Here is a 15759-nt window from a genome sequence, read left to right on the forward strand (position 1 = left end):
GCTGGGTGAATTACTGAGCTGGAAGGTGCAAAATGTGCAAAAAATCCTGATGCGTAGTGCACCTGAGCCCTACGCGTAGTGTGCCTTTCCACCTATTTTTTAGGCACTTCTCGGCATCCAAATTGAGCTCAAGTTGGCTTGTTGGAAAGCCCTCTATGTCTACTTTCCAACCCAAGTGGAATTTTCCAATTTGATGTCCATTTACTGCTCCAAAAGTGCATTCTCCCAAGGCTGCTACCTGTGTGTCCAAAAAGGGGCAGTGAGGTCATTGTTTGCATGTTTTTTGACTTTTTGGGGACCCAAATCTTGATGCAATGCCTTTGTAGTGGCTGAGCAGATGCATTTCATCATGAAAAATCCAAAAATGCAAACCTTTCATGATTTGGACCTCCCCATCTTCAGGGTAGTGCGCGGCGCGCTACGTGTTGAGGCCAAAAACCTATTTTTTATATAAAAATTTCAAAATTGACAAAATTTTCCCCAAATTTCTTGAAATTTGGGCCGAGGGTCCCCAATCAAGTATTATGCTCAGTCAAAGAGGCTTCGGCCAAAATTTGGAGTGGATCGGGCCTTTTCCGTCGTTTTAGTGCCTTGCTCAATCACCTCTTAAGGATCTTAATTTTCGCTTTGCAAACATGCATGCGGGCCCAGTAATGATTCTTCATGTGACGAAGCAAGTCTTTGTCTCTATTGGCTTTCGCGAGCAACCCCTCCAATAATATGTTGACCCTCTCGAGATTAGCCTCTCGATCCTCATTTACCTGTTGCTCTAGAGAAGTGAACTCAATTTCCCTATGCTGGGCAGCTTGGCGATTCTCAGGGATGTTCTGTAGCTCTATGAGCGCGTGCTGGTCGTCAAGCTGCTTATTCCGCTGCTCTAGATACCTGATATTTGACTTTTCCATCCCCAGCTGGATTTGCAAGGCTTGAATGTCCGTTTCTTGCTCTATGATAATCCTGATATATTGGGCCTCCTCTGGTTCTGAAGCTGTCCCATCATCATGAATGATAACAAATCCCGATGGCTCACCTGAAAACCTCTCCTCATGCTTGGGCTTCTTGCCCTTATCTTGTACTTGTGGTGAAGAAGAAAGCGAGACCATTTCCACATGATGTGGAGATAATACTCACTTTGCTACTGCGAACAAAGCTTTAGTGCCTCTCTGATATGTAATGGAAATAGGCCAGGTCTCATGATGCTCAAAACACTGCATAGCAAGAGGACAAGCATGCAATTCTCTAAGGTTGATTGGTTCTTCCCTGACATGTTTGTCACTTTTCCTAGGCCTCCGGGATTCCTGTTCTCTCAAGGGAGAATCACTTTCGGTCTCTGCCTCATATTCAGATGAGTGACCAGATGACATGACTGCTGATATACAAACTGCCTTGAATGAAACTGTGGTGTGAAATTGAATGTGAACTGCTTTTTTGCTCTAACAATTATGTGACCAAGGGGACACAAATGCACAAGGGAATATTAGGAAAGGGGAAACATTAGGGAATTAGGGAATTTGGAAATAAAAACTAGGGATTTAGAGAAGGGAAATGAAAATCTTGGATTTTAGGGTTTTGGGATGTTAGGTAAGGATAATGTGTTTTGGTAATAGAGGTAAGGGACTAGGATTTGAGGGATTATAGTGTAGGATGAAGGAGAGAATTTAAGGGAAAAATAAGGGTGAATTTGGGAATGGGAAACAAAGGGAAATGGGGAAATAATGACAACCTTGGTTACACTTTGTTTTTGAAACCCTACAACACTTTTTTTGCATTCAAACCCTACAACCATTTAATTGATAAAGGAGGGCTTTCCACTTTGATTTTTAAGGTGAACATATCAGGAACCTATTACATTTATCTTTCAAAAGCCAAGCACAAGTGGTGGATGTGAGCCTACCTGCAATTTTGTGCGGAGAGGAGGCGTTTGAGTGTGTTTCAGGCAAAGTTCTGGGCATAAACTCCAATGCGTAGCACACCTCACCCAACACGCCACGCACTCCTGATGCGCCTCACTCATGTAAAATTGCACTGAGAATTGTTGCCTGATGCGTAGCGCACCACTGGTGCGTAGCGCGCCCAACCTGATGCGTAGCGCGCACCCAGCTACATAGTGCATTTTGTAGGAGGCTTTTAGAGGCCATCCTTGTGTCGAAATTGGGTGCAGGATAGTTCTTTGGAAAGGTCCTTTAGTCTACTTTCCAAAAAACCTGGAATATTTCAATTTGGAGTTCATTTTCGCTATAAAAAGTCAAATCTCCTAAGACTGGTCAAAATGTGCCAAATGAGGCTGCCTCAAGGCAGAGTGCTGTTGCAGTCAACTTTTGGATGCCTTCCTCAACTCCAAATTGATCTCATGATAGCTCATTGGAAATATAATTGTGTCTCATTATCATTTGACTCATCAAAAAAGTCATTTGGCCAACCAAGCTAGGAGAAAACTTGATTTTCCCAAGGTCACTTCAGAGGTGCATTCGATTCTCCTGAGGCAACGATATTTTTGACATTTCTCTAAAACCATGACACCTGTGTAAAAAGTGAAGGAGGTTTTTCTTCCTTGGCGTGTTTTGGACAAAAAACTCTCTCATTTTTTTCAAATTCATTTTTGATTGCTCTGAAATTTCTTTTGAGTGAAACTTATCCCGATGTGTGAAACAAGGGATTTTGTTGAAATGAAGCGAAATGAAGGGGATAAGGGGCTTCTAAATTCTTGGGGAAGTTTTTTGAGGTAGGGAGGGATATTAGGAAGCAGGGGAAAGTGGAATCTTAGAGATCGAGCAAGGGGAAGGGGTGCAAAAGGGCAAAACACAGGCCTAGCCTAGAAAATTGCCAAGTTGTGGCAAGAAAATAGGGTTTGTGCAAAAATGAGGAATTTGGGGGATCTCAGTGATGGGAAGCATATGATAAGGTACTTTAAGGATAGGGGAAGGTGTATGAACATCAAGATACATGTTTTGCCGATGATTTGACTGTCCAAGAGAAATTGCCTTCAAAACCCTAGGAGAGGGAAATGACCTTACCTAGGCGCAACTGAAGCATGAACAAGGTGTAAAATTACTCATTAGACACTAACATGATAATGAAAACCCTATGAATGATGATAGGCTCAGCTGAATAGTGACATAGATTGGAATTTGGGCAATTTTGAAAGAGTGAAAGCAAACCCTAGATCTAATGCCTAGTGACCAAATTTTGCTTGAAGACTCACTGAAATGACAAAATTTGACCTTGACACTCTGAGTCCACTTTGTAAGAGCATATTTGATCACTAGAGGAAGGCTGGAAAGACTAACACTAACAATTTCTTAATACATTCAATTAATGATGGAAAGCTCCCAACATCCTTTCTCCTCAATGTGACTCAAAAACGACTGAACATCTGATCAATATGGTCATGAGTGTTCCTAACAAGAAAGAAACCAACCTTTACCTTCTGAAAAATTTTCAATTCAACAAGCATGTTTCAATATCCAAAAAACAATCTGATTTTTATTTTCACGACAAGTGTTGTCCAATTGTAGATCCAAACCTTCAATAAGATTACCACACCAATGAGAAAGCACATATTGAATTATGGTTATTGTGATATTTGCATCATTATGAATATTTGGAGTTGTGAAGTATACCTTTGGAATCATTTTCCCATTGAAGACAATACAACTTCCCAAGTGATGTTGAATAAAATTCTCCCCCTGTAAATTTTTGGTGTCTGAAACAAATTGTGGTAGAAGTGTTTTCTTCTGGTCCATAGCGTCAATTATAAAACCCAAATATTTATTTGGATTATCATAACACTTCTTTCGATGCTTGTACAACTTTTCCCTTGCACTTATTTGTTGTCTGTGATTCTCTTGAAACACTTTAAAAATGGAATATACACAATATGAAAGAAAATCATTAATAAATACATTTTCATTGTTGATGATTATACAATTTTAAAAAGTAATGTTATGCTTGCTTACCTCTTTCTGCCTCTTCACATTTATCCCTTTGTGATTTAAGAAAATAGATGTACTGCAAACCCCCATCCTTGTCGTCTTAGGAATATAGACATTGTTGAATTCTTTCTTCCATATCTTCACAAAATATTGATATGTAATAAATCGACCATTTCCTTCAACACTTTTTGCATATTCTTTGTATAAGTTGTAGATTTCTCGTCTTGAGAAATTATCTGGAATATGTATTGTCTCTCTATTTGGCATACACTCTCCATTTGAAAATAATTATTTCATCCATGACATTGCAGTATTTGATAATGGCCCAAACTGTCGTTTATGACGTACTTTTGAGTAAAAGGTGGGATACATTCCCAATCTTTTTAGATTCTTGATAGATGAAAATTATCCATTGAAGGGAACATTTCGAAAGACTTTCTAAAGATAAATAAAGAACCAATATGATAATTATAACTTGAAAATGTATATTTCATCCACTCCACTAAATATGATTTTTTCATAATTTTATCCATTGACAACTATCTCTTCTTTTTCTCCAATGCAAACTTGAAATCCATTTGTTTCAAGCAATATTTTTAACAACATTCACTTGAAATGAGAGCACTGGTAGAACTTCTTCTTGTGAGATATTCTTCTCTACCCCTTGTATAGCTACAACATATTGGATTGATATGAAAAGGACTGCTCCTACTCCTCGATACAATATTTGTTGGCAACATCTCCATCATTGAATCATCATCTGTATAAGAATTTATCATTAGGCGAAATATTATCCTCACTATGATCATATGTGGTTTTGAAATACTAACTTGGAGAATATTATTCATCTTTCCCTTCATCATTTAGTCCTTAGAATTAGGACTAAATGGAAAATTTGAATTGATTTTTATTGGATATTATTCATCATGTGCATTATTAGTGTTTCTCTCATAGTCCATATGATTATGACTACGTGGAAAATGTGACTCTTTACTTACTGCAAATTCTTCATCCTACCCTTCGTCACTACTACTCTCGTAGTCCTTAGGATTAGGACTAAGTGCTTCATCCTTCCCTTTGCCACTACTTCTCTCATAGAACTTAGGATTAGGACTAGGTGGAAAATGTGACTTTGTATTTAATAAATATTCATCATCCTGCCCTTCGTCACTACTACTCTCATAGTTTTTACGATTAGGACTAAGTGGAAAACATGACTCTCTATTTACGGGAAATTCATCATCCTTCCCTTTGTCACTACTTCTCTCATAGTCCTTCGGATTGGGACTAAGTGGAAAATGTGACTTGATTTATTGAAAATTCTTCATCCTGACCTTCATCATTGTTGCTCTCATAGGCCTTAGGATTAAGATTAAGTGGACAATGTGACTCTCTATTTATTGGAAATTCTTCATCCTAGCCTTCATCACTGCTCTCATAGTTCATATGATTAGGACTAAGTGGGAACTCTGACTCTTGATTTATTGGAATTATTCATCCTAGACTTCATCAATACTTCTCTCATAGTCCATAGGATTAAGACTAAGTGGAAACTGTGATTCTTGATTTATTGGAAATTCTTCATTCTGGGCTTCATCACTGCTCCTCTCATAGTCCACAGGATTAGGACTAAGTGGAATCTGTGACTCTCGATTTATTGGAAATTCTTCATCATGCTATTCATCACTATTTATCCCATATTCCATAGGTCTAGGATTAAGTGGAAACTGTGACTCTGTATTTATTTGAAATTCTTCATCATGCTCTTCATCAACGTTTCTCTCATAGTCCATAGGATTAGGACTAAGTGGAAGCCGTGACTCTTTATTTATATGAAATTCTTCATCTTTCCCTCCATTAATGTTGCTCTCATAGTTCTTAGGATTATGATTACGTGGAAGATTTGACTCTCTAATCATAGTGAAGGAATTTTTGTTTTATTCATCATTATGAATAGAGTTGGTACGCGATGAAGATGTTGATGCTTCACAAATTGAAACTTCAGTATCAGAAGAGTCTATGGCTTAAAAAAAAAGAGCTTGAATGATACAAATGAACTCTCTCCTAATGATAATATATAGCTTAAGGAAAGAAAATTTCCCTCCAAAAGTTTTCTTCTACAATTTATTGAAAAATTTTAACTAAAATTTTCTCATGAAATTAATCTTTTAAATTGAATCTTTTACCTAAATTAATCTTTTACTTAAACTATATATCATTTACTAGACAATTGAATAATTATTTTAATTTTTATTATATCTTCTATCCCACATTTAAAATAAATTACTATATCCCCATAACACGATTTATATGCTAAGTTTTTCTAAAAAAAATTAATACCACATTCACCATGCAGTAAAAAAATTCTGTAATTTCTTCTATATCATAAATTTCATTATCCGTATCCTTCACATCATATCAATACTTTTTGAGGTTTTGTTTAAAGACTTTGGAGTGATTTTGTTGCACAACTACATTGTTATCGAGAACACATTCAACAAGAGATTATTGCATTTGAAAGGTTAGTTTCCCTTTTTCTGGGTGCAGGTCTTAAACTCCCATAGGTTTATTAGTAGTTATATGTCAGTTGGGTTGTTATTTTCACACAAAATACCAGACAAAAAACACATTCCAGTTAAAAAAAAATTAACTTTTTTACTAATGCAATTTAGATTCCTTTTACAAATTAAAAATTGAGAGGAGGCGGGCTTACCCAATAGCCCTCTGGTAGGATGGAGGCCACTACGACAGTAGTGGGTGTGGTGGGGTTAGTCGTGGGCTTTCCAGTTATGGTCGTGCCTTTCCGAGGCAGAGTCGCCGCTTGGTAGGCTAGGGGGTCAATTCTAGGAATCGACACCCTAGCCTACTAGGGGGAAACTCTACCTAGGGCTGGCATGCCCATGATTGAGAACACCCATCCACAAGCAGTGCCTGTGGGTGGGTGCACCAAGATGTGGACGTGCTTGCCTGGGGCATGCCCCCCAGTGACCCAGCCTGCCTTGGGGCAAGGGTTGATTCTCAGAATTGACCCTCACCCCTAGGTAGGCTAGGTCATAGGGGTGGGGGGTGAAGGGGGGTTGCGAGAACTTGGGTGTGCCTACCCATGACACAATAGTGTACAACGCACCGACGTGCCGTAGGTGGGTAGGCCTTTGGTCAGGTGTTGCGCACCTGGACGTGGGCCTGCCCACCCTAGGAAAAACTGTAAAACGGTCCCCTGGCCTAACCGGAGGCCGATTCCCAGAATCAGCCCCAAGCAGGCTAGAGGGAGATTCTTGGAATCAGCCCCTAGCGGCCAAGGTGGTCGATTCCCTTAGTCACCCCCTGCCAATGGTCCAATTCCCAAAATCATCCTTAATAGGCTAGCGGGGATGATTCCCAGAATCACCCCTTACTTGCAGGTGGTCGATTCTAGGAATCAACCCCTTGTCCTGTCAGAGGCTATTCCCAGAATTGGCCCTCGGCAGGCCAGGGGGTGATTCAAGGATTCGACCCCCAGTAGGCCAAAGGGACTTTTTTCCTTGGACGGCCATGCTCATAGTTGAGAGTGCTTACTCATAGTCATAATCATGACGCGACATTAAGGCACAATGATCCCCTAGCAGGTTCCTACCAAGGGACCAGGGACAAATGAAAAAATAAATTATTCTTTTTCTAAGGATGGAATTTTTTTGTATGAACCTAATGTCCAACTTATCATGGGGTTCGATGTGCATATTTCTAGTCTTTTTTGTTGTTAGATATTGTTTCCTTTTGTTTTTTTCCTTTAATTTATTGGTTTTTTTGTAATGTATTTATTATATATATGTGTATTATTTTTGCAGGAAAATGGCATCAAGGAATATTTTTATGAATCTCTCTGGACCAAAGGCTATTAAAACTAGAGGTTTATCCTCAAAAAATATTGCTAAGCGAACCAAACCTGAGGTGATAGCTACAAATCTATCAAGTGCCTCAAAGGATAAGAAGTTGATTTGTTATAGGAAGAAATAACAAGAAGTGAAACATACGTAACATATATGGTTTGTGAAAGATAGAGAAGATGAATAACATCTACAATATATCTATATGTTGATATCCCTAATGATAGTGGAAGTTGTGAGGTACTGGGAAAAGTACTAGCCATGTGTTTGATACTGGATACTGAAGTTTTTTATGTAATTACAAAACTACCCAAGTCACATGACAATATTAGATATTAGTTTGCATTATCAATGTATGACACGACAGATGAATCTACAAAGATGTGTAAACAAATCATAAATGAGATTTCACAAGATATCATAAGTATTATTATTTATATTTAAGTGTTTTGCGTTATTGTAACTATATCATTACATATTTTATAACTTAGTTTTTATTGACATATGATATCTTTGTTGAGAAACTTTTATTGAAAATCTTTCAATTATGTTGGGAGATAGTTATTTTATCGAATAAGATATTATGAATGTTGTTAGCAGTTTCTACTCAGGGTCAGAAGAAGATATGGAAAACAAACAAACAAATAAGTAATTCATGATGCTACAAAACTACATCCAAGGGATCAGCAATGAATGCCTATAGTGGACAAGTCTAGCAAAGATAGTCATGTTACTTTTGAAGAGGAGGAAATTGAAACTAAAGCTGAAGAATATGTTTCCATTACTGAGGATGAGACAAGAATTTATGTTAGAAAGGAGAAGAGCCATAAAAGACAAAAAGTAAAAATTCCCAAGAATGTCTCTGTTCTATTTGATGATGAGGATGTTACTTATCTAGAAGAAAACAGGAGGAAGAAAATAAAAGTTGATCATTTTAAAAAATTCAAGGCCATCTGTGAATATCCTGGTGAAAATTTAAAAGAAAGGAGGGAAGTCATTACACAAGGAGTTGATTTAGAGGATGGCATTATTAAAACAAAACAAAATTCCATTCGAAATCACTTGACAAAGACAAAATTAATTGAGGGTGGTCGTACATTTCAGCGTAATGTCAGAAAAATATATAAGTCAAGTGAAGGACAATTTCAATATCGAAATAGAAAATCACACCATCTGCATGTTCACAACTTGAAGACATTGAAGGGGTACAATCCATATGCTCATGTGATTGATTATGTGCTTATTGTTGATCCAGTTCAAGTTCCCAAAAAAGAAGCATTTGATAAGTCAAAATGTTTTGAATAAAATTATTATGTGCTTAGGGGGAACCATTCTGTAGAATCCCAAAGGAAATTGATGGAGGAATATCCCAATAACCCATGTTTTCAACAACGAAATGCATCATTTATGTTGGTTTATAATATATGGAAGTAAAGTTATTGGCATGGGATCATAATACAGATAATGAATATAGGATGGCTATGAATTTCATCCAAAGGGTTAGATTTATTCATAATGAATATGAAGGAAAATGTGGTGGGGATAATACAAAGGTTAGTATAGAATTTCAAAAGGAATATTGTATGGAAATAGGTTGTCAAACTGAGGAAAAAATCAATTCAAAAGGCGAAAATTACATTATGATATATTTAAAGGTATTGATAACATTTTCCAGTGGATATTTGGATCTGGAGATATATGGGAATTGATTAATGAGATTTTTATTATATAGGAGAACATTGGCATTAAAAACAAGAAGGTCAAGTCCTGAAATCAAGTCTTGAAATAAAGCAGCTTCTAGAAGATATGATTATGACACCTTGGACAATATTGCAAAGAGTGAAGGATGAAAAACTTGTCAAAACAATATTATCTCATGTGAAGTCAGGGGAATTATCATTAATCAAAATGTGTGAGGAATTTTCAAAGTAAGTTTGTTGAATTATTTTTACTTATTTCTAGATTATAATTTTCTTCTAAATATAAAATATTGTTGTTGGTAGTATTTGTTATACATATTATTATATTAACTTTTTTTACTTTAGCTATTTAGTCGCAAGGTTTACATGAAATGCAAGAACAAATGGTTAAATTTTTGAATGAAGATAGTTGGGATGATGTTGTATGCAACTATCTAGATTCAAGTTCTACATCAACACTAAAATATTTCTATCCTGCATTTAAAAATGTATATTGATCTATACATTCATTCATGTGTATACTATTTTTATTTTATAACTTATACATATATTTGTTTATTTTATTAAAGATGAAGAATAATGCAAATGGAGCACTAGATAGTTTCATAAGCTTTATTGAAAAAATTAAGATCGAATGACTGAGAAATCAACGTCTTAGTAATGTTGAACATCATCAAACTCTTATTTCATTTGGAATGGGATTGATGCTTTTCAATATCAAATAATACAAGGTGATTGCAAAGACATTGTGAAACTCATACCTAAAAGGGATTATTCCCTATTTATTGCAGATATTCCCAATGGTTCCAATATCCCAAACATTGACAATCATAGTGACCCTTATACTTATCAAGGTCTTAGTAAAGTGGTTGAGGAATTTGTAGAAGTCACATAATCACGATTATGGAGATTTGTGACATTTCATTTAGACACAGAATTAGCAATGTTATTGACAATCTTTAAGGGGAAAGAAAACTCAAGGATGCAACTTACATGGTAAGACGTTGAAATTGTATGTGTGATTAATGTTAAAAGATTCGTTTATGTAAAATTTAATTAAACTTTTGCTATTTCATGTTATAGGAAAAAGTCAAATATGATTAACCATGAAGATCAACAAATTATAATTGATTGTGAGTTCATCGATGTTGAAAGTTAGACAAAAGATGATAGTTATAAGTCTATGCATCTTAATCTGGTAGATGGAAAGAGTCATAGCCAATTACTACTTTATGATGACATTTTAAAAAACTAACATATGAAGATAAAGAAGCAAAATGAGAGATAGTTAACATTTTTAAAAAACCAGAGTCATTGATTAACTATCTTATAGACTTATGTTAAAATGAAGGAGATTGGGTTTTGGATTTATTCTTAGGTTTAGGTAAGTTTTGTTATATAAAATTGAATCTCAATAACTTCTTTCTTAATTTATATGTGATTATACTAATTTACTGCGTTATTTATTTTTTTCTTGATAATTAGGTACAACACAAGCATTTTTCCTACAAAAAAAAGAAATTTCATTGTCATTTAAAAAGACTTAGTACAATGGAAATTTATTCAGCAAAGAATTAATGCTCTTTAATTTACTTCACATGCAATGCAATAAATTGGGTTGAGGAAATGATATTTTAATGAATCACATGTAGAAGAAAAAGGAAAAGGAACCTCATCCACCATTAGATGGAATGGTTGGAAAGGCATACATTGGGAGATTTGCAGACATCGAAGATCCATTAGAAGAGGAAAATGAGCAAACTGAAGTAGAAAATATTGTGGAACAAGACAATAATGAAACTCTAGAAGATGAAGAGTTTGGATTACGTTATATTATTGATTAAATTTAAGTTATGATTGGAAATCAAGCTCATCTTTTGTAACTATTAATTTATTATACTTGTAATGTTTTGACAATGACATTTTATGAGAAGAATAAGTATTCAGTTAATGTTGTTTATGTTTAATATTTGTATTATGTGATTTTCTCTTTAAGTTTTATTTAAATCATTATTTTTTGAAACTGTGACTATTATTATTTTTTGACATGAAATTCATTAAAAAAATATTATTTAACCGTGTTTTCTTAAATTTTTCCTATAAAAATTATGATTTTGACCTGTCATTTCTAAAAAAAAATTATCAAAATGTGTAATTTTTTTTCTATATTTATGTTCAAAATGTTTATTTTTATTTCAATTTTTTAAAATTATTGTTTTTTAGAGACAATTATTAGATGTAGATTGAAAAATTAATTAACGATATATAAATATGTAGAATATCGAAACTTTAAAATATCGATCTTTTTCTTTAACTATGAAAAAAAATAAAGATCTCACTATAAAAAAATAAATAAAACAAAAACAAAAAATTATGAGGAAGAAGACTACTTCAAAAATTGTTAAATTTAGAAAATAATTATTCACATTTAATACATTAGAAAATTTAAAGTCAAAATACAATTCTTTTAACAAAAGAGCCCGATGCAGCGTCAACACTTTTTAAAATCAACGTGCAAATCAATGATATTCTAAAAAATAATGTGCATAAAAAAACTTAAAGTGTCAAAACTATGATATATATATGTATATATTCTAAATCAACGATTTTCAAAATTGGTTGATTGTTTTGCTACCTCAAAAAACGAGTAATGGTATCAGTTCTCGTTTCAAAGTTTACATTGTTGATATGGTAAAATCAATAGAAAATAACATAGAACTAGAAAATAAGGTACATTATTACAATTACAATCTTTGACATGTGGACCACATTAGATCATTGGATCCACCAATAAATACATGGAAAAATCGGTATAGATAGAGGGATGAAAGATCCTATTTGTAATGCCACCAGGAGTTACCATAAATGAAGTCATGTTTTAAAGGGAAGCAAAGGTGACCTGAACAAATTGATAATGTGGAGGATTGAACCAAAAGTTTGCAGGTAATTTCTAGTATGAAGTTAATCTATGGCTTTAGCAAATACTACACTATACGGTAAATTTTTATGTTTGACTAATCGAGATTAAACAAAATTCCATATTGCAAATATATAAATATGAGGCATGGTAGAATCTTTTCTCTTATATTTAAATGATATTCCAATAGATGAGCTTCCAATTTATAGGGATAAAGGAGCTTTGAGCGACTTACCTGGTCTAGATGAGGAGGCTGGATGACGAGGTTGAGAATGCTACTAGTGACGAGTACAACCAACCAAAATTATTTTGGTGCCAAGATGCAAAAAAATAAAAGAAATTATAAAAAATTCCTATAAACGAAAAATATAAATTACGAACGAACCTCACAACATTCGGCAGGGATTCAGCTCAAACCAACAATGCTCAACAGAGTAGTAAATTTAAATTACGAACGAACCTTATAGTGCTCGACAGACCAAATTCAAAAATCAACATAGCTCACATCGATCGACACACCACATTAAAAAATCAACAGAGCTCACAACGCTCAACAAACCACATTCAAAAATCAATAGAGCAGAAAAATTCACAGCAGGGTCTGGCCCGTCATACGTATAAAAGTTTTTTCGGTCGAATAAATAATTCGGCCAAAACAGTAGTTGGCCAAACATTTTTCATCAATTTTTTCAACTGAGGAAAATTTCTATTTAATGACCGGTGCTAGTCTAAATAGCCAAAATTTCAACTAAACATTAGTATAATGGTTCAACTAAATAAATTTAGAAAATTCGGTAAAAAAAATAAAATTGTTCGTCCAAAAAATCGCGATTGTGAAATTTTCAGGGCCATTTCTCACAAAAGTGTAACCCAATTTCACGATTTCACCCTTAATATTTGTGAGGGAGTCTTCATGGGAAGGAAGATAGGAAATTATAGAGTTTATAACAGAATAACGAGAAATTGTTGAAACCAATAATCTTGGTGTATACTACAGTGAGCGGAAAAAAATGTCATATTATTAGAGTGGAAGAACGGGTTCATGACAAGTGGTATTAGAGCATACATTGAACTCTCGAACCTAATGGGAAGGAAAGAGCATGGTTACAAGTCATTGAACTAGATATGTAGAGTGCATCAATTTAACAACACATCATAGATGTCACTATATAACTAAAAGTTTCCATAACAGCTTAATGTTCAAAAACTAGCATTGATTGGGATAACAAGGCTATATGCTCAATGATGAACTCAATGGCCAAACAACAACTGCAAAACAAAAAGTACCAATAGCGATGGAAATGCTCATGATTAGGTGTGTCACACAAATATTTTAGATTGTTATATAATGATTGTTTATATAAAATTCACAATGAATCAAGCTATTAAATTTACTATAATCATAACCTGTATTCTGGGAAATGGACGACACAGAAGAAAAATATAAAATTTCCAAGTAATTACCATTGAATCACCAACGTTTCTCAGCATGGTAAAGCCAACATAAATGGAGGTACCTACGCTACCAGCTTGTTGGTTAGCTTAATTGTATAGCCTTCAAGCTTACTTTGGAAGTTGAAGTTGATAATGCAAATTGACAGTAATTATGTCTATTCATGATTAATGAGTAATATAAACATTTGTCAAATTATAGAAGTGGTTTTAGCCATGATGAAAAAATAACTTCTTGTAATTGTGATACGAGACCTATAACTAATAACCATTATTTTCCAACCAAACTGACGGTATGTATAAGCAGAGGATGTGATCCACTTTTTATGTTAATAAAGGCTAAATTCTGCAATGAATAAGACATCATTTTTGGGCACTACGACTAAGAAAAGTGTGTGTCCCCAGAGTAGATTGCAAAAGTTTTCATCTAAACTAACCCAAAATCATGTATACATGTCAGGGTTATTATCACTTGTAATCTCGAGTAGTACAAAGAAGATCAGCTTAGGACACGTGGTGGGAGATATATAAGGCTGAACGAGGTACAAAGTCACCAAAATCAGTAACATGTTTTGTGGAAAATTCGCATTCTATGGAAGAGGGGGGTTAAAAACACTTCTGTAAGGAAAATGAAGACTGGAAATTGCTTACAATGCATAATAATTTGAGCAGATACATAAACCATAGAGTTAAAAACAAGGGTATACCTAAGAAAACATTGTCAGCCTATAGGAATCGATTGATTAAGTTATCTTGGGATGCCATCAACCAGATATGAGAATGGTGAGTAAGGTGCTCTACACATAAAGGTACACAAGTCATAGTGGTAAAACCCATTAGCTCCTAATAAGAATATAAGAAACTTCAAAATTGTAGTAATATGAAGGAAATGATTTCAAATTGTATTCTGAAATCAGAAAAAATCAAAATAAAAAAATCAAAAGTGGACATACTTAAGTCCCATTAAAAGTTTCTTTGATGATAAGATAACAACCATCGAATCTGCTTAAATATAAAAAGAAACAACTAATGACATCATATTACCCAAATAGACTGCTAAAGATAGTACCTTGATATGAGCAAGGTGGAAATTCCATTCGTTATTTTTTGTGTCACATATAACAGTGGTCATACAACTAGGTGAGTTATTATATGAACATCATATATCATACAGTGATTTTGTTACTGATCTTGTTCAACCCTGCATTAAGAGTTGTTGTGTATGGATGAAATGCACATAGTATGTAGTATACCATCTTATTCATTTTTAAAAATAGGAATCAAAATAGGTAGCCAGTGGTGGATACAAAACTCGGTAACAAGTAGGGTTGAGTCACGTCGAATTTAAATTTATGAACAATGTCTAAAGTATATTTGTTCCAGAAATGTTGCAACATGCACAACTATGGATATGTATTTTCAATTTGGAAAACAAAATGTATAGACTGAAAGATGCAGTAGAGAAATGCAGATAACCACATTGTCACTGTGTGATTAAAAAATAATGATGACCATAAACCACTGGAAATAGAAATACCGATACATTTAGATCAACTAAATAGCCAAATCAAATGTAAAAATGGTTAAATAACAATAAGTAAAAGGGTACAATCCAGATAAAGGAAGAAAATCTTTGAACTAAATTAGAAACAGAAGCACGTAACAATGATGAAGTATGGAAAGTTTTGTGATATGAATAAGGAAATCAGACGCTAACCATGAAGATCAAATGTATCAATATACTCCTTAAGTATCTAGATTATAAATAGCAATATACTTTCACTTATTTCTGGAAGGGAATGGCAATATGTAACAAAATAACTTGATCGGGATTGATTAAGTACATGTGAAGCATAACACTAGTAGAAGTAAACTATCATTCATTGAAAACATGC

This window comes from Pinus tabuliformis, chromosome 9, assembly GCF_031772625.1.
Source record: "Pinus tabuliformis cultivar Carrire ecotype Pingquan chromosome 9, CPIR1, whole genome shotgun sequence".
Lineage (NCBI taxonomy): Eukaryota > Viridiplantae > Streptophyta > Pinopsida > Pinales > Pinaceae > Pinus > Pinus tabuliformis.